The sequence below is a fragment of the Pseudopipra pipra genome, chromosome 12, assembly GCF_036250125.1.
Source record: "Pseudopipra pipra isolate bDixPip1 chromosome 12, bDixPip1.hap1, whole genome shotgun sequence".
Lineage (NCBI taxonomy): Eukaryota > Metazoa > Chordata > Aves > Passeriformes > Pipridae > Pseudopipra > Pseudopipra pipra.
In genome coordinates this window covers 4038485-4056817 of record NC_087560.1, presented here as the reverse complement: position 1 = coordinate 4056817, position 18333 = coordinate 4038485, and positions in this window count along the sequence as shown.

Below are 18333 nucleotides of genomic sequence, written 5' to 3'. Positions count from 1 at the left end.
CGAGGAGTGGGAGGAGCGGGGAAGGAGCCCCACGTAGGGTGCGAGGGGCGGCTCTGGAGGCACCGCCTGCTCCGGGCGAAGTAGTGCGTCCAGAAAACTTCTGGCACCAGGCACTTTTTGGGAGGAAAGCTAGCTCCTGCTGTCTACACAGACCCAGATAAGTGGCTCGATCCCAAAGCCACCTTTACCCATCCCTTCCCAAAGTGGCTCTCCAAACCTCGCACCTCTCTCAGCTGGCAATCAGGATGACCCTCGGCTTTCAGGGTTCATAACACTCCAACTGTGTTAGCACAACACTGGAGAAAGAGCTTTCCAGCTTCTCCTTGTGGTGCAAAGCTGATTCCACACGTGTTCAGCAAAAGGTCACAACCCTTTGGAGACACGGCATCTCCCCAGCCTGGCTCCCCGCTTCTTTCTGGGTTTCAGAGATCTCCTTGCTCATATCCCATCTTTCCATCCCCCTCCAAAGGTGCTCCCATCGTCCTTGGCTCTTGTGCAGCACACCCCTCCTTCCTGCTGGATGTGTGGATTTCAGGTCCTTTTCCCCTCGCCCTGTGCCATCTTTTGCTGATGGATTACGTGCGGCTTCTTTCCTGCTGGGTTGTTTCTAACCCTTTAGGGCCCTCCGTGTGACTTTGCCGTCTTTGGCAGCATTACAACACCTTCCAGCTTACAGTCATCTGCAAACATAATTAATTTGTTGTTTACTCTTGCTTTCAGATCATTAATAAAGACATTAAATAAACCTGGGATGTGCTGTTTTTTCAGTAACTTTTCCTGGGTAATTACCAGGGGCTTGGTAAGTTCATTAGCTAATTCTGTTTTGTCTGGGGGTTAAATATTAGTTAGGCTGGCTGATTTGTACAGATTCAATTTTGCCAAGTATTTCCTTTCCTGCTCTTTATCTTGGGGTCTGCTGAGGACTCTGGGAGGCTTTTCTCTGTCCTCAGCATTCCCCTCTCCTGGCCCTTTTATGGGCTAATGGAGGAACAAAGGGGTGAATGGCTTGGGCCTTCAGGGTGGAGGTTGATCTTTACTGTCTCCATCATAATTCATGTGTAACTGGTGGGCTGAATGTGTGCACTCCTCTCTGGCCTACTAGAACCATCTCCAGCCCACCAGAACCACCTCCAACTCACCAACAGGCATCCCTGGCTTTGCTTCTGGCTCTCAACCCCAGGTCTGCTTTGCTCTCTGGGACATGGGGAATGAGCCAGTGTTTGCCAGGGGAACATCAGCTTGGATGAGGGCAGCAAGTATGGCTTGAGCAACGAAATGGTTCCAAGCAACCTGAGCATCCTCTACCTCAGGGATGCTCAGGGTCTGCTCCTGACTCCATAGGCAGGAGGCTGGTGGGAAAATATCCGAAACAAACCAAGGCGAGGACAGAGGAAAAACCCCACAACTTTTTAAATTATCCTTGTTTTTCCACCCTCCAACGAGGAAAGCACAGCCTCTGGCTGAAACCTCACGTGTTATCCAGAGGAACATCCCCTCTGCATGGCAGCCCCAGTGCTCCTGCCACAGGTGGTTTCAGCTGCCCCCCTTGCTGGAGCCCTGAGCACAGCCTCGTGCCCCACATCTGGCCAGCACATTTCCCATTCCTCAGCCAGGCCCTGGCAGCAGGGGAGGATTTGTTTTTCCCTTTCCCAGCCAACATGTGGCTCAGTGGTGGAGGGGCAGAGCCAGCACAGAGCGGTGCCTTCGCTCTCCGGGCAGGGCTGGCAGCCTGGTTGTGCACCAAATCCAGTGCTGCTGGGGAGGGAGCCTTGCTCTTCCCCCAAAGGCAGCTTTAGCTGTGGGGAGCCAGTGCCAGGGTGCCTCAGCTCCGTTTGCAGCAAGGAGCTGCCCTCGCCCTTTCCTAAGTGCCCACCATGAGGAGCTGGAGGCTTCGGGGGGCTTTGGGGAGGAGAAAAAAATAAGAAAAATTAATTTCTTTCCTTCCCTCACAGCCCAAGGGCTGCTCTTTGATGCAGCCATGGTCCCCATCCCTCCTGGTGCAGGGCTGCTCTCCTCAGTGCTGGTTGACCCACTGGCCTCCGGATGCATTTATTTATCCTATTCCAGCTTTATTTAGGATATGTTTCCAGGGTAGCCAGTCAGGAGGGAGGTGTGGAGGCTGCTGAGGGGCTCCACTGCTGCAGCCCTCCACCCGGAGCCCTGCTATGCGAGCAGGGCACCCTGCTCATTTGGACACCTCTCAGCCACCCCATCTCTCACGGGAACCCCGCTTCGTGTGCTGCATCTGAGCACTGCGTGGGCTGGCCAAGCCCGGAGCCTTTTCCATGGAGACACTCTGTGCACCCTTTAATAAGCAGAGCTCAGCTCCTGTGCTTGACTTTTCCCCCCAAACCACATCCTGCACCCTGACTGAGATGTGTGCCAGCCCCAGGCTCCCACCCTGCTGCCCCCACTGGCAGAGGAGGGGGTCGGCCACCCACAGAGCGAGGATGGGGGTCCCGATGGCTGTGAGGGGCTGCAGCTGGGGAAGCAAGTCTGCTTGAGGGAGGAGAGCTGTAAGCGTGCTTGGAGCTTGCTGCGAGTGCCTGGAAGGAATATCCCATCCGGTGCTGGCAGGAGAGAGCACATTCATGAATGCTGCAGGGATTTAGCTTCTCAGCATCTGCCTTCCCACGTGCTGGAGGGATTTTAAAAGGAAACAAAGCAAAGCCTTTAGATCTGACCTGTCTGAAATGCTGGGTGGATCCGGCCTGGGGTGGCAGGTCCCCAGCCTTGGCCATGCACCCATTCCCCCAGGAGCAGGGCTTTTCCCTCTGTGTGCTTGGGGCAAAAGTGATGTGGGCTTTGTGTCTGTGGTTCAAAACATCTGGGCAGACATGCTGGGCTCCCCCAGGGGAGTAGAGGGGGATGTCACAAGGTTTGTTCGGTATTTCTGGTGTGCCCTGTCTTGGGGATGAGCTCAAGGAGGAAGTGGATGTTGTGGGGAGTTGAAGATGCTTCAGGAAGTTGGGGGAGCTGTGGGCAACTGGGATTGCTGCAGGAAGCTGGGGATTTTGGGGACAATCAGGGGTGCTGGGGGAAAGCTGGTGATGCTGCCTGCCTCTGCATTAGGCAGGAGAAGCACAGTCCCATGTTCTCCCAAGCCTGCCTCAAGTCTCTGCAACCACAAACAAACCAGTCTCTATGGCAGGTACTTGTGGTGCTGTTAGTTTAAGGAGGCAAACAGCTCGCGGTCCCGAGTGCTAATTGCCCTGACAAGCTGCATCTGGGCTCTCCCCCACCCCTCCCCTCCTCCCTCCACCCAGCCCCACCCCCTGCCCGGCTGCATTTAAGCTCAGGTGCCTTCAGCACAGAGCTGTGGTGTTGGTCAGATGCTTGTTTTGGGCAGAAGGGCTGCACCTTTTACTAAGTTTGGGAAAAGTCCCTTGACCTCTGTGGACCAGGATCGATATGAGGATGTGTCCCCAGCACTGTGAGCAAACATCTCCTCTTTGTTGACTTGGTGCTACTTTGGGTGTTCCCACCTGGGCACATCATATGCACCCTCTGTGCAGGGATGGGGTTTTTAAGTCCTCAAAAAGTCACCTGCTGGGGGGTTACCTCTGTGTTGGGGCTTTGGAGCTGTGCTGGACCATGGACAACCCCTGTGGACCAACCCTGCAGCTCTGCTGCTACTTCCCCAGGCCTTGTGTAAGGGGTTTGGTGTGAGATGGGCTTTATTTACATCCGGGGGGGTTTGGAGGGCTGTGACTGTACTTACCTGTGACTAATACCCTTTGGTCTTCTTTGAGCACAGAACACATCACTCCCTGGCATTAGTTTTAAAAAGGCAATCAATATAGCCCATTTATTTTTAGCCTGGATTTAGGGTGCTTTGGTAGAGGAGCTGAGCTGTGATTTGGAGCCAGCAGGCTCATTGGATTCTCCAGGGCTTGTCAGACAGAGGAACCAGCTTTTAACACTAGATAAATATTGATTGATGTATTTTCAAGGAGCGAGTTCCTCACTGAGTGAATGAGGGCTTCTCTAAGGGTGTGGGGAGGGCTTGGAGCATCCAGGGGAGCAGTGGTGATCTGAGCTGGCTGCTCAGGCTGATTTTGGGTGTCCAGTGATGTCTTGGGATCTAATTGGGCTGTGGCAGAGCTGAGCTTGATCTTGGGGACCTTGTGGTAGTGGAATTATAGAAGGGTTAGGGTTGGAAGGGTCACACAGATCCAACCTCCTGCCACGGGTAGGGGCACCTTCCACTAGACCAGGTTACTCCAAGCCCTGTTCCAACCTGACTGTGGAGACTTCCATGGGGCAGTTACAGCTTCTCTGGGCAGCCTGTGCCAGAGCCTTACCACCCTCATAGGGAGGAATTTCTCCCTAAAACCCAGCCTAACCTTGCCCTGTCAGTTTGAAGCCGTTCCCCCTTGCCCTGTCACTCCATGCCACAAGGACAGTGTACGTTTGAACAAATATTCTTCTTCACCAAGCTAGCCCTAAAGCCCACTACAACCAGCCCAAGGCCATGGCAGGCTCTGGGTAGTTTGAGTTGGCAGTGCACTGGGAGCAGGGTGGAAGGTCAGGAAGACGTAGACACTACTGGTGTGGGAGGATGTCTGGGGCAGCTCGGCTGGATGCGACACCAAACGTGTTCGTGATCCCCCGGTCTCGCAGGGGCTGTGGGGACCCTCCTGCAGCGGGCAGGGGTGCGGGAAGGGCTCGGGAGGCGCTGGCAGCGGCCGCAGCCCAGGAGGTGGCACCAGCGCTCCGCGCTCGCGGGCCGGGGACGGGAGGGACGCAGGGATGCTCCCGGAGCGGAGGGTATGGATGCTCCGTGGGGTTTGGGATGGGCAGGGGCCGTTCAGGCCCCGCTGACAACCTGGGCCGTTGTCTCTCCCAGGGCTTCGCAGAGGGCTAATCTTTGGGATTGATCCCCCTGATCCTGGTCTGGCAACAGCGCTAATTTGGGAGGGTCTTCCCTCTAAGCTGGTGTGGAGGAAGGGCTTGGAGCACCCTCTGTGCTGCCGGGCTTCTACCATTCAGCAACCCCACCCTGGAAAATGGGAATGGGAAGAGATCTCGCAGCTCCAGCCTGCTCTGGGGAGCGACTCTGGAAGCCCAGAGCTCCTTGTGCTCTGTTCCTTTCTATCTCTGGAGCAAGCAGGGGATGCCTGGGCTCCAGCCCACCTCTGCATTAGCCAGGAGGGAAATTAGAGGGTAGTTTAGATTTGGGGGTCCTGGTGTGTGGGAGGGGGACTCTGTCTGTGCTGGTAAAGACTGGAGGTCAGACATGTGCCTGCAGATGTGGGGATATAGGACTGCACCAAAGGGAAAAGGGAGGAATTGGCCTGATGGCACAGTGCATGGCCCTGCAGCCCATTCCAGCCGGGACAGCATCCTGATAAGGGGTGAGGTATCCTTTCTTCAGGGCTGAGCCATGCAGGGGTGAGTGCTGGGGCTGTTGTGGGGATGTGTCTGCTGGAGGGAAGGTGCTCAGTGGAGAATTAAGATGATTGCAAGGAAAAAGGGGAGAAACTGTGGGAGGCAGAAATAATTGGGATGGAGCCAGGTCTGAGGCTAGCCCATTACCAGGCCCTGTGGTGACTCCCAGTGTGGATGACACACAGACTCAAAGCCCTCAGGGTCTGTCCTGACTCTGTTCTTAATGCAGGTGCCATCATGGCTCCTCCACCTTGCAGGCATTGATGACAGCTTCTCCCAGGAAAGACCAGCCAAAAATGAGACATGAGAGCAAAAATAGGGGTTTGGATGGACACAAAAGGCTCATGTGCTGTATTTCCTCCCAAACAGCCTTGCTGCTGTTTTGCCCCTTGTTGTCTGTTTCTGGTGTCACCAGACTGGGCAGGTGTGAGTCTGCAAGGACCTTCCCTCCCAAACACATGTTTGCAGGTTGCCAGGAGCACACACTGGAACAGCAGCAGTGCAAAGCCCTGACTCTGGAAAGCCCTGGCTGCTGCTTTACCTGCTGTTTACCATCCAGTTTCTCAGAGAATGATGGAGATGGCTTCTTTACCTGGCAATATGGTGGCTTCTCCAGGTGTACCAAGCTGGCAGAGATGCTTGTGCTCCATCCCTCCATCCCAGCTTATGGTGCCTGAAGCCCCCAAAGCTCTCATTTATCCGCATCTAATGTGTGGATGAATAAGCAGAGAAAAAGATGTGATTCTCACCCCCCCCCCCCTTTCCCACTGCCCCAGCTTCCAGTGCTGTGGTTTCCCAGTCAGACTTCACCAGGGGATTTCTCTCCTGGCAGCGGAAACCATCTGTCTTGGAGCAGATTAGAAAGATGTCACTTTGCCGGCACAGCCATTTATCACTGTGGCTGGGGAAATTAGCAGGGCTCGAGGAGGGAGGAGGGAAATTGGGCTTGTCCTGGCGCTCTAAGTAGAGGTTGTGGGGAATTCTAGACTATTTCCAGCTTGGCGTTTGTTTGTCCTGAGAAGGAAACCAGTGCCTTGGATTTCTGCCTTTGAGTCCTGATGTGGTGGAGACTAAGAAATTCTATCAAAATTTACAGGGCAGAACAGCTGGGAGCTCTCAAGTATTGGGGTTTTATCCAAAAGCTAATATCCTCCATCCAGTTGTTAATTCCAGAAGCCAGTGTATAAATGAAGCCTTGTCTCACCTTGAGGTGAGACAAACCACATCACCCTGTTGTGGTTTGCAGGGTTACCTGCACTTCTCTCTGTGTGTGTGGGAGCAGCCCAGAGGACAGCAGTGGGACAAGGGGCCTCAGTCACTAGTTGCCAGCTGGAAACACGGCAAAACACAGGAAAGGGAATAAAAATTTTAAAAATGCTGGTTTGCAGCCCCGGTGCAGCAAACAAATGAAGAGTAAAATGCAAATTAAACCGGATAAAAATTCCTTGGCAGTGTCCCCTTTAAGCATCATATATTTTTATCTTGCTCTGGTTTTATTTGCTGGAAAGAGAAACGTAAAGAGAGAAATATTCAATTAAACCTGCTTGTCAGCTGGAGCCTCTGAGCTGTGTCACCAAGGGCTGAGGAGGGTTGCTGCCAGGAGCAGCTTCTCTGCTCCATCTCTGCTGGGGAGGGCTTGGGGCAGCCGGGACAATCTCTCGTTGTCAGCTCACCCACCACTGTCACAATCGCCTTGTAGCACACGATTGTATTTGCAAGGCAATACTAATCACCACAGTAACAAGGGCCTTATTTCTAGCAGGGTCTGTCCCCCTTGGCTGCGTGGCAGAGTGGGGCCACCTCCTCCACTGAGCAAGGCTGGCTGTGGTGGGTCCTCGAGGACACACTTTGTTTCTTCCTCTTTGTAACACCACCCACACCTTGCCCCTTACCTGCGGCTTCTTTCCTGGCTCCTCTCTGTGCCCTCTTCCTCCTCTCCACTGCAGTGCCCACATAGGACACCTGGGCTGGTGGTAGAAGGACCCAAGTCCTGCAGTAAGGAGGCTGGCCCCATATATCCAGGGTCAAAGCTGGGACTTTTGGGGCAGTAACTGCCTCTTCAGTAGCATGTGGGGACTCTCTTGTGTCCACACTCCACTAACAAAAGAGAGAGATGGTTGCAGGATGGTTTCTGCTTAGACCACAGGCTTTTCCTTCTGAAAGGTGAAATTTTGGAGTTTCCAGGAGCTGTATTGGTCTATAAAGACATGCAGAGGTTTCTAGGTGGCAGGAATGAGGGGTGATGGCCAGCTGTGAAGCCCAGCATGTGACATTTTCCTGTGAATATAATACCTGCAGAAAGTCAGAGGGAAGGTCCTGGAGATGAGTTTCTTTCCAAACCAGGCAGGGCTTCTCTGAACATCCCCTGCCCTACCAGCCAGGGCTGATTCCCAGTAGAAACTGGTGATCTGGAGGATCCTGGTCATGTGCTGGTGGGAAGGAACCAGCTGCTGGCTTTTTTTCTGTGAAGGCACAAGGCAGTGAAGAAGATGCTCCCAGAAACATTCCACGTGGGGGTACTTTGATTTGTCTTGGTGGAAAGGAAATCTTGCCTCAGTAGAAGATGCTGGTTAACAGTGGTGTGACAGGAGCAGCTGCAATGTGGACGTGTCTCCTTGTAATGAGAGTGAGACCAGTGCCTTGTTCCCTGCAGTTCATCAGCTGGCAATGACACTGTAGACCCTGGGCTGGAGCTGAGCCAGTGATATGGAGGCAAAAGGGTCTATTTACCCATGAAAAATACTCCTGAGGCATCTTAAGCCTCTTCAAGCTTCAAATACTGGTGAAACCACAGATGTGCTGTGTGTGAGGAGGTGCTGGCAGGACTGGAACCCCCCACAAGGGTGTATGGATCCTCGCTGAAACCACAGGTGATGCCCATGAGAGATGGGAGAGCTGCTCTCTGGGCATATAAAAAAAGGTCAGAGTGGCAGTTCAGCAGCCCAGGGTCAGGCTCTCCTCCTGCTAGGATCCTGCAGCCCACTGGCAGCTCCATCAAGCCCCTGGAAAACTATCTGCTGACATGGCAGGTTTTTTTTTTTCCCTGAAAAAACCCCAGCCTCTGTTGTGTGTTTTGACTTGATGTTTTGCTGCTGCTTGGTGAAACCCCTGGTTGAGTGCACTTGGGTGTGTGCCTGGGTCACAGCGTGGATGGAGAGAGGGAAATAGAAATGGGACAAGAGCCAGGAAAGATTGACTAGCTGGAGAAGAAAATGGGGCAAAAATGTTTTGGGTGAGAGAAGAACCCCCATCCCTGAGTCATGGGGTGGCTTCAGCCCCTCTTCAGCCTTCTCCAGCTAGTGTCCCTCAACTCCATCCATTCCTACGTGCTCTCCATTTCTCCAGCTGCCCTGGCACACATGGGTCCCCCTCCCCATCCATGTTCCCACCCTGTCTTATGCCCATCAGAGACACCAGTTCAGGAACTGGACCCGTTTCTGCAAAATCATGCATCCCTTTCCGCATGCTGTCTCCTTAAAAGGATGAAAATTCCCTGTGGTTACTGACCTTGTTCATTCCACATACTCTCAGGGAGGCACATCAAATTTAATTCTTGTACAGATAATAATTATTTTTATTTTCTGTCTTGTCATAAGGGCCAGGTACATCCCAAAAGACTTTCATGTGAAATCCAAGGCTGCCAGGGTGTGTGTGGAGAAAAGATCAAGAAATCAGGTTTTCTGCTAAATGCAGAAGATTCCCAGACAACCCAGACCCTGGGAGGATTAACCACAAGAGGAAGAACTCAAGTTGGAGGAGGAAGAGTATGGCAGGAGCCAGTCAGGAAGAAAGGAGGAGAGAGCAGGCCAGGTCTCAGCTGTGAGGACGGATTTTCGGAGTAGCCTTGGTTTGTATTTGTTGGAAACTGCTCCTTTGTCAAACAAAGTGCATGTGGGGAAGGTCAGGCTTGATAAATCTCCCCAGTTTGAAAGCAGGTTTTCAGAAGTGCTCCAGAATGTCCCATTCCAGTGATTTGTAAGTGGCCAAAATATGGGAGAGTTGGTTCAAAATATTTTTTTGCTTGGGAAATGTGAGTTTGCAGTGCAACATCTAAAGACAAAAAATGAAGCAAGCTGTGATAACTGAATCCAGTCAGGATTTCTGGTGGGATGGGTTTGACTCCCATCCTTTCCTTGCAGCCCTTCCTGACTATCTCTGTGTCCTTGCAGTGTGACTCCCCGAGGACAACAGATCTTTTGGATGACAAAGCCATTTCCTGCCAGCTCTAGCAAGAAAGTGGCTGAAATGCAGTCGAGAAACCTGAAAAGGGGATTCAGGAAACTGGGAATTCAATCATATTGAAAGCTCAGTGTGTCTTGTTCAAATTCTGATTTTGAGGCTGCTGTCACTGACTCCCCATCCCTAATGCTCCAGCCCTGGGGCATGGGAAGCGTCCTCAGACAGAAGGGCTGGCACTGGGTAAGTCACTAAATTTGGGGAATCTTTAAATATTCTGTGCTGGAGTGACTTGTGAATGTTGTGTGGTTAATAAGGGTTAATAGAAATTAAATAAGAATGGTAGAGAAGCCTGAGAGGACTAAACTGTTTTGGGAATAGGCATTATGGGGGGAAGTGTTACCTAGAAAGTGCCTGGGGAGATGGTTCCTAGCGTGGGATGGAGTTGGGTACAGGGATGGATGGGGAGTGGAGCTGGGGTGTGGTGTGAGAGAGAAGCTGCTTGTTGAGAACATACTGCAAGAGCTCTGGGAGCAGGGCAGGGATGCAGGGGGCAGAGCTGCCTGCAGCCCCACAGCCACCTTCCCCAAGTGCCAGCCTTCCCAGATTGGCTCAGCTCACCTCTGAATTTGGCTTTTGTGTGGTTTGTTTTTTTTTTTTTTTTTTTCATTTGGAAAAGTCTCATGGGGGCAGCTGTTGAGAGGCAAAGAAGCTGAATTGGATTTTTGTTCCTGCATGAAGTAGGCTCTGGTTACACAGTCCGAGAGAATAGGATGCTAAATTGGATTTTGCTGCTCACTTGGAATGGGCTCCAGTCGTGTGGGATTATTTGGGATTTAAAGTTAACATATAGGAAATGATTATGAAACCATCACCCAGCCAAGAAGCTGGGGAGCTGCTACACTGACAAATGAGGAGGAATCTCCCAAGTAACACCCAAGCTGTGAACAAAGCATTGCTTGGGATGCTGCAGTGGGAATCAAAGTTTACAGGATCACAGGTGGTTATCTCCTCCTCTGATGTGAAACTAAGGCCTGTGCACCAGCATGGTCAGCTCCTTCCCACTTCTGTCCCTTCCATGCCTCTCACAGCCAGGCTGACCCTCATATAGGGCTTGAGGAGACAAAGCAAATCCCTGTGTTCTCTAGTAAAATCAATGATGGATATATATATATATATATTTTTTTTTTTTTTAAAGAATGAAATTTGGGATACTTAACTGGCTTTGCCTCGTGCCAAGATTTAATGTCTCTGATTTGTTTCCCCCTCCTCTGCCTCCCCCTTGTTTTGGCCCCAGAAATGTCAAGACTAATTGCCAGCATTATTTCTCCTCTTGTTTCAGCACTGCCCACTGGAGCACTGGGAAACTGGGTGGTGTGTGCCAGCATCACCACCTGGTGCTGGTGTGGGCAGCCCCTGCTCTGGGGCAGCCTTATTTGGGGAGTGCTCCTGCAAGCTGCTTAGCCAGAGCCCATGGCTGAGAGCTGGGGCATTGATTGGATCCTGCAGCTCTTTTTCTGTAGGCATAACAGAAGTGGAGCTGTGGGAGCTGATTTGGTGAAAGTGGGGTTTGGAGCCTATCAGCAGGTAGGATTTTGGGGTACGATGGGGTTTGAGGCTGCCTGGGTCCCTGCAGAGGGATCCTGCTCTGGGGGACCGGCACATTTTAGGGGGATCCTGGTGGGGTGGGGAGCAGGGCTGGATGCCAGCAGATGGCACTCCTGATTGTACTGCAGACTCTTGCTTTACTGAAGCTGCTCTGAAATGGCTTCCCTGGCTTCTGTGGGCTGGGCTGATTGCTGTGGCCCAGGACACTCTTCTGTCCCTGCCCTCCATCCTCCTCACTGCCTGCAGCCCCTGTGCCCCACACCTCTCACTCCTCATTCAGGTCCTTTCCCCGACTCTGACTTGCTCTCCTGGGGTGGTGGGTGCAAGGACATGAGGCCAGAGGTCCCCTCCTGCCAGAGGGGGCTGCTCAGGGACTCCAGCTCCAGGTTTTGTGGCTCAGGTTGGAAAGGGGAGTATCACGGGAAGGAAGACTGGGAGCAGAATCAAGCACAGGCTCTTTATTTTCTGTCCCTTGGGTGGTAGGCTTTCACCTCTGCCTCAAATTACAAGTCATGTCACATCTTGGGAGGCTTGAAATTGTGTTTCTCAGCAATGTTCCCAAAGAGATTAGAAGCACTGAGATGGCTGAAATACCCTCTGAGCCTGGAGCAGAACAAGCCACTGAACACAGAGGGGAATAGGGAAGGAGCTGCAGCATCCTCACCAGGGTGGAGGGGAGGGAAAGGGTCAGCTCAGCCTTGGCCCTTCCCCACACCCCTCCTGGTTGGGGATTGTTTTTTTCAGTGCTGGTTCATACTGGTGCCAATGGGATGTGGGAAGAGGTGGGATAGCCACTTTCCCTCTGGCATGGAATGGAGAGGCCCAAGCACCGTCCCAAATAACATGAGCTGACTTTAACCCATGGAGCACAGGGTGCTGCTCCCCAAATTTACAGATGAAAAGTGAGGAGCTCTGATTTATGGGAATTAAGAAGGACCAAACAGCCAGGCAGCAGCTGACCCTGAGCCATGGAAGGGATGAGCATCCCAGGGCTGATCTAGAGGAGGTAGAGATCCAAAACTTCCTGATACCAGGCAGAAGCTGCCTGCTTTTCTGAATCTTGTCTGCTTATTCCCAGAATTGCCCAGCTCCAATTCTCAGTGTCCTCTTTTTGCTTCTGAAGCCCCTGCGATGGGATGCAGATGCAGAGAGCTGTGTTGGCTGCAGGGTCACATCTTGGTCCTCACCACCCCCTCCCTCCCGTCCTCATCCCTGCTCCTGGAACTGTACAGAGCTGTCTGAGATGTCACTGAAGTGAATTGTTCCCCAGGTGCCACTTTGAGGGCTTGGCTGACGGAGTGATTGGTGATCAGCCGGCTGAACCAACACATCCCACTGCAATTAGAGACCTGGTATGGGAGAGATCCAGTAACAGAGCTGGTTACAAATATTGGAGGAGCCGTTAAAGACGAGAATCGTTATCTCCCAGGCAGTCCAGCACGGCTCAAGAGGACATTAGTGTCAGAGCAGCACATAGGGATGATGAATGTCTCCATAGGTGTGGGTCTCGTGGTATGGAGTGGACAGAAAGATGAGCTGGATGACAAACACGTCCACAGACGTGGTCATCATCCCAATTACAACCTAGGAAGAACTGTGAGGTGTGAGGAATAGGAATGGATGGAAAGGGTATCAATGGAGTGGGACAAACTGGGGTCTGCTGCAAGGAGAGGGGACCTCCAGTGCTGAAAAGCCAGAGAATTGGTGAAGGAGGAGCTGGGACTGAAGGAGGAGCTTGAATGGTTGGGTCTATTTGGTGAAGATCTGCTTCCTGTTGGAATTCACTGCTCTGGACTTCATTGGCTAATTATGTTGCCATGTTCTTCATGACATGTGAGACTCAGCTAGAGCCTTGCCTCTGAGGTCAGCAAAACTAGTTGAATTGAACATCCGTTGAGAGTATTTGTGTGGCTGTTTTCAGAGTGGGCTTTTTCCATACCTCTGGAAAAATGGAAACTGAAAGGGAACTGCCAGCTTCTCTGAGGCTGGTGGGACCTGCTGCTCCAGTCCTGGCTGCAGGTGGGGGGAAGATGGTCCCTCAGTACCTTTGGTGGAAGAGGTGCAGGGCAGCAGGATGCTGGGTTTCTTTAAATCTTCCTGCTCTGGTGAGAGAACCTCAAACCCATTTTTATCCAGCTGTGCAGCTTTCTCTCTGCAATAACAATGTGCTCAGTGTGCAGAGGGAAATTAATACAGAGCCACATTTACCTTGGGAATCTTTGAGCAAGTTTTTAAATGAATATTCATTGGAATTTTCATGCTCTTATGTCTTGCTTGGCCCGTCGTGGCCATAACTGGGCAGCTGGGTCACCTCTTTCCAGGGCATCATTTGCCATGTCAGAAATGCTAGAAACATCCCAAAAGACTATATCCACCACTCAGTTTCTATGCAGCCCATGAAGTTGTGGATATGATGCAAATTCTGATGTTGACATTTGTGCTGTGATAGAAGAGGAGCTGTGCCTGTGGTGCAGCCTCCTGCCTCCCATCACAGCAGTGCTGGTTGGCTGGAGGAGAGGGAGTTTGCAGCCCTGGAAAGGAAGGTGTCCAGCATCCAGGAGCCAGGTCAGAGCTGTGGGATACGTGTAGACTCTGCAATTGTAATGAAAGTATGTGAGCTGACCTGTGGCCAATTCCATAGAGAGCTCTCAGTGCTGCAGCTAAATGAGTTAGTGGCAGATTCAGGCAAGACTAAAATTAAACCAGGTCAGGTACAGGGGTATCGTGGAGTCGGGAGCCAGGGTTTCAAAGGATGCTCACTCTGAGAGAGGGAGAGCAGGAAAAAAACCTTCCTGAGTGTGCAAAGGACATTTCCAGAGCTCTAGTCCTTTGATTATAACAGATCTTAGGAGAAACTGTGTTACTCCTTGAAGATGGGGAGGGGAAAAAAGCCATAACTATTCTGAACTTATGGAATTGGAGCTGCTAATCAGTGCAGAATAATGGTCAATTTATTGGATGTGAGACATCTAATGATGAAATACCAACTGTCTTTCCTAATTCCCGTGACTAATGGAGAAGGACACAGTAAGAAAAGTGCTGGAAGACATGCCAAGGTGGGGCAGTGGGTGTTTATACAAGGACAAGGAGAAAGCATGAACCAGGGGCTGACAGCAGGTCCAGGATGGAATGGGGCTTCCAGGCTGTATTTCAGGAGAGGGGAATAAAAATACATCTATGGATACATCTGTTAACCAGCCAGGGGAGCTGGGGCTGTTGGAAAGGAGCATTGGGCACTCATGCAGAGGCTGCAGCACCTTAGAGTGCTGGTGGAGTGACCCTGCTGATGTCCCCTTCCTTATCCCCTCTGTCCTGGCTGCAGGGACCCTGTCTTGGACTCTGGGTGGTGAGTAGGGCACGTGTGGCAGATTGCTGGGGATGGCTTGGATGGCTCTGGGGGGTTGTGCTGGGCAAAGACCCCAAGCCACTGGGCAGAAGAGGTGTGACAACTGGAGTCTGCTTCACTCCTGGAGCTGCACGTGCCTCCGCCAGTGCAGTAGCAGAGCCCGTAGCTAGATGCCACTCAGTACCAAGGTGACGCTATTTTTTACAAACTAAGAGAACATTCCCTGATGTGCCTTGGAACATTATCGTAAATAATTAAATCTGAACTGCAGTTGTCACAGTAAATGAACAAAAGATTGTTCCACTTCCCATGTGCAAAGTACAAATCACAGACTTTTAGTCTCCCTCAATTTTTACTGCCAATTTAAGGAAACTGGCAAAGAACCGATATAAAGTCTCCAGGTTGGGAGGGAATCCAAAATCCCTCCTAAAAAGTCAGCATTTGGGCAGATCGAATCAGTTTCTCTCTCTGCAAGGGCTAAAAAGGTTGGGAAGCTTGTTTTGGTGACTCAGATCAGAATCACAGAATGGCTCATATTAGAAGGGATCTTAGAGATCACCAAGTTCCAACCCCCCTGCCATGGGCTGAGAACCTTCCACTAGACCAGGGTGCTCAAGTTTTCAGGGATTTGCAAGTCCTACCTTAAAAGTAAAGCTCAAATCCCTCCCTGGCTGAAGAAACACTTCCATGTGTGCTTAAATCTAAGGAATGTAATAGGGCACAATTAGCGTGTTACTTATGTAACTAAGGTTTTGTTTAGCTCTTGGTCCATCCCACTGGTCTGCTCCTAAATCAGCTGCTATGGAGCCAAGCAGACAACTGATGTCACCAAAGGCTGGGATCAACAGCTTGGCATACACCCCCTGTACCGGCAGTCTGCAAATGGATTCACCAGTGGGGACACATTCCGCAAATGGAAAGTCTCTGGGTTGCTTGTCAGAGGAAACTGGGATGTTCACCCCCCCAACATCCATGGGATAAGCCCAGCAGAAGATGGGTCTGAGCTCCTGGCACAGCCCCATCTGAATTCCAGATCCTGGAGCCGGAGGAGTCTGGCAGCACTGCCAAGCAACTCTTTTACGAGCGGCACTTAATTATTCGCCCTTTTAAAACGTTTTGCATCATAAACCCCGGGATGGAGCAGAGTAAGGTGATTATTCTGCCATTCACTCTCCCTCGCTGGAGGCCTGTGGTGTGTGCAGGGCCAGCCTGGGGATCCCATCTGAGCCAGCACCCGGCCTTGTTGACACCTACAGTGTCACTCCATACTGAATTAAGACCCACCCAGGAAGATCTAGGGAGGCAAAACATACCTCAGACAGGTGTCACAGGCAGTAGGATCCATCATCAAACCGTTGTGTCCTCAACACCAACAGCCTTCAATCAAGGGAAGGGGAAGGAGATGCTCTCCAAAGCTCAGCCTGGGTGGCCTCAGAGGTCCCTGTGATATACAGGAGCTATCTTCCCCAGACACAGGCTGTATTTTGCTCACCTTAAGTCCTGGCCATCTCTTGGCAAGACCCAGCCATGGTAAATAATCTAGAGATTGTGCCTGATGGATGTTTGCTCAGTGCCAGCCTGTCTCCTGAGAGTTATATAATTCCCTTTCCCACAGCTCAGCTGTAAATTCAAAGTGATTCATGGCAGGTCCCCACACCAAAGGCTTTTACAGCCCTGCCACCCCTGGGCAGGCAGGGACAGAGCAGAGGGCAAGGGGTGGCTGGTGCCAAGCCAGGAGGATGGTGCTTGCCCAGGCATTGTGTCTCCAAGTGCTGAAGCTCTTGAGCAGGGTGGGCAGGGATGTGGGGGACAGAGCAGGGTGTCTCTGAGTGGCATCAGGTGTCCCATGAGGATGGGACAGTCTGGTCCTCTTCCTCTGACTGACAGCAGCCTCTGTTTCTTGTTCCTGGCACTGTGATGTGAGTGAGCCAACCTCTGTGGCCCTGAAAGGGTCCTGTCAGCTCTGAAAGTCCGAGAGCAGGGGGAAGCCAAATTACTGAAGCCAAATCCAAAAGCTGGATTTTTGGAGGGAGCAATCCCTTATTCTGCTCTTTAAGCTCCTTCCTGGTCATAAACCCAACTGAGGTAGTGGGAGGCCCATGGGATTTACAGTGTTGGGGGTTCCCCTGGGCATCAGGCTGCTCTGGCATTGCTGAATGGTGCTGTGGCACCCCAGGGATTGGGGAATGAAGAAGCAACTCTGCAAATATTCCTGTTGCAATTTGTTCGGTGCTGAGGGATGATATCCCGTCTGCAATATTAGGACATGTGTAACAGTATATCCATATCCCCCCACGCTTAAATCAGATGGACCCTGTGGTGGAGGGAGCTGATAAATTCCCCAGGCAGTTATAAAGGCAGGGAAACTTAATTAATTCTTATCTCTGAGAGGAAGCGAGCAGTAGGCATGGAAAGGAATCTTTTTGGCCTCTTTTCCCTGCTGAGGAGCTGGAGGGCAGGGGAGCCTGTGGGACTCTGCCCAGCACTGTGGCACTGCATCCCCATCCTGGTGCCTGTGCATGAGAGTCTGCTGGGAGGAGAGGAAACAGAAATGTGCCAGTCTGCTGCTCAGGGGCTTGATCCATCAAAATCCAGGCACCTAACCATGTCAAAACACTGGGACAGTGTAAATAGCTATTTCCAGGTACTGGAAATATGTCTAAATAAAACCTACTTGGCTCAAATGCTTATCCCAGACAATAAACACCTGTAAACTGTGAGGTGTCTGTGCCACTGCTGGAGCACATCCATTCCTGCTTGGAAAAATATTTTGGAGTGGTGTTTATTTCTGATGGTTGGCTCTGAGGCTGGGAAAGCACAGCAGGGCTGGATGCTGCTTTGAGGGGCAGATGGGGTGCCAAGAGCATGGGGCAGAGCACTGGTAGTTTTGGGGAAAGGGGGGTTATGTGCTGTCGGTGGGATGGAGACCTGCTGAAGTTGCCAGCATCTTCTGCAGCTGGTCCAAAAGCTTCAAAGCACCCTGAGGCATGAGGTTTTGAACAGAGCCAGTGTCAGGGGTGGTGTGCTGCAAGGGGAGAGCTGCTACGAGCACCCCAGCCTCCCACCTGCTGCTCACTTGCCCCTGGGGAACCCCCCTGTACCTGTGACATTCTGGGGATGGTGGGACCAGGTCCCAAGGAGAAACCCCAGCCATGCTGAAGCTGTGGTGCTCTGCTCTGGGCAGAAGAAGGTCCCTGCCCTGTGCAGGGTGTTCAGACTCCATCCACCTTCACCAACACTGATCAATTCCTCAGTTTTTAATGTTCCTGTCCTCCCCAAAAGCTTTGTTTTCCTTTTTCTCCTCCTTTTCTGTCACTGGCCATTGCATTTTCATCTTATTCTGCTGATAGTTCATTTTCATTTGACATATTAATCTCTGCTTCTTTCTGTAAAGATAACTCATCCTTGCATGATGGCAGGAGTGCATAACCAGCGCCATGCCGGGAATATTTTACTCCCTTTGAAAAGACGATGGAATAACAAGTAACCAGAGTTGAGCTGGTATCACCCATCCATTTTAAGAAGGCAGAGGTCCCTGGCAAGAGACCTGCTGTAAGAGCTTTTCTTCGCCTTGCAGGTGGGTGAGATTTGAAGCAGGAGCTGAGGGTCATGATGCCAAAGTGGGGCTGGATGCTGGGCCCCCCTGCCATCCCTACACACACTGGAATATTGGGATAATGGCACTGGGTTCATTTATTTGCTGCCGTTTATCAGGCTTGTGGCTGGCTGGCAGCTTTAATGCTGTTTATATAAGGAATGGCAGCAGTGTACAAGAACAATTATTCCTACCAATGTGCCCTGGGGAGGAAACT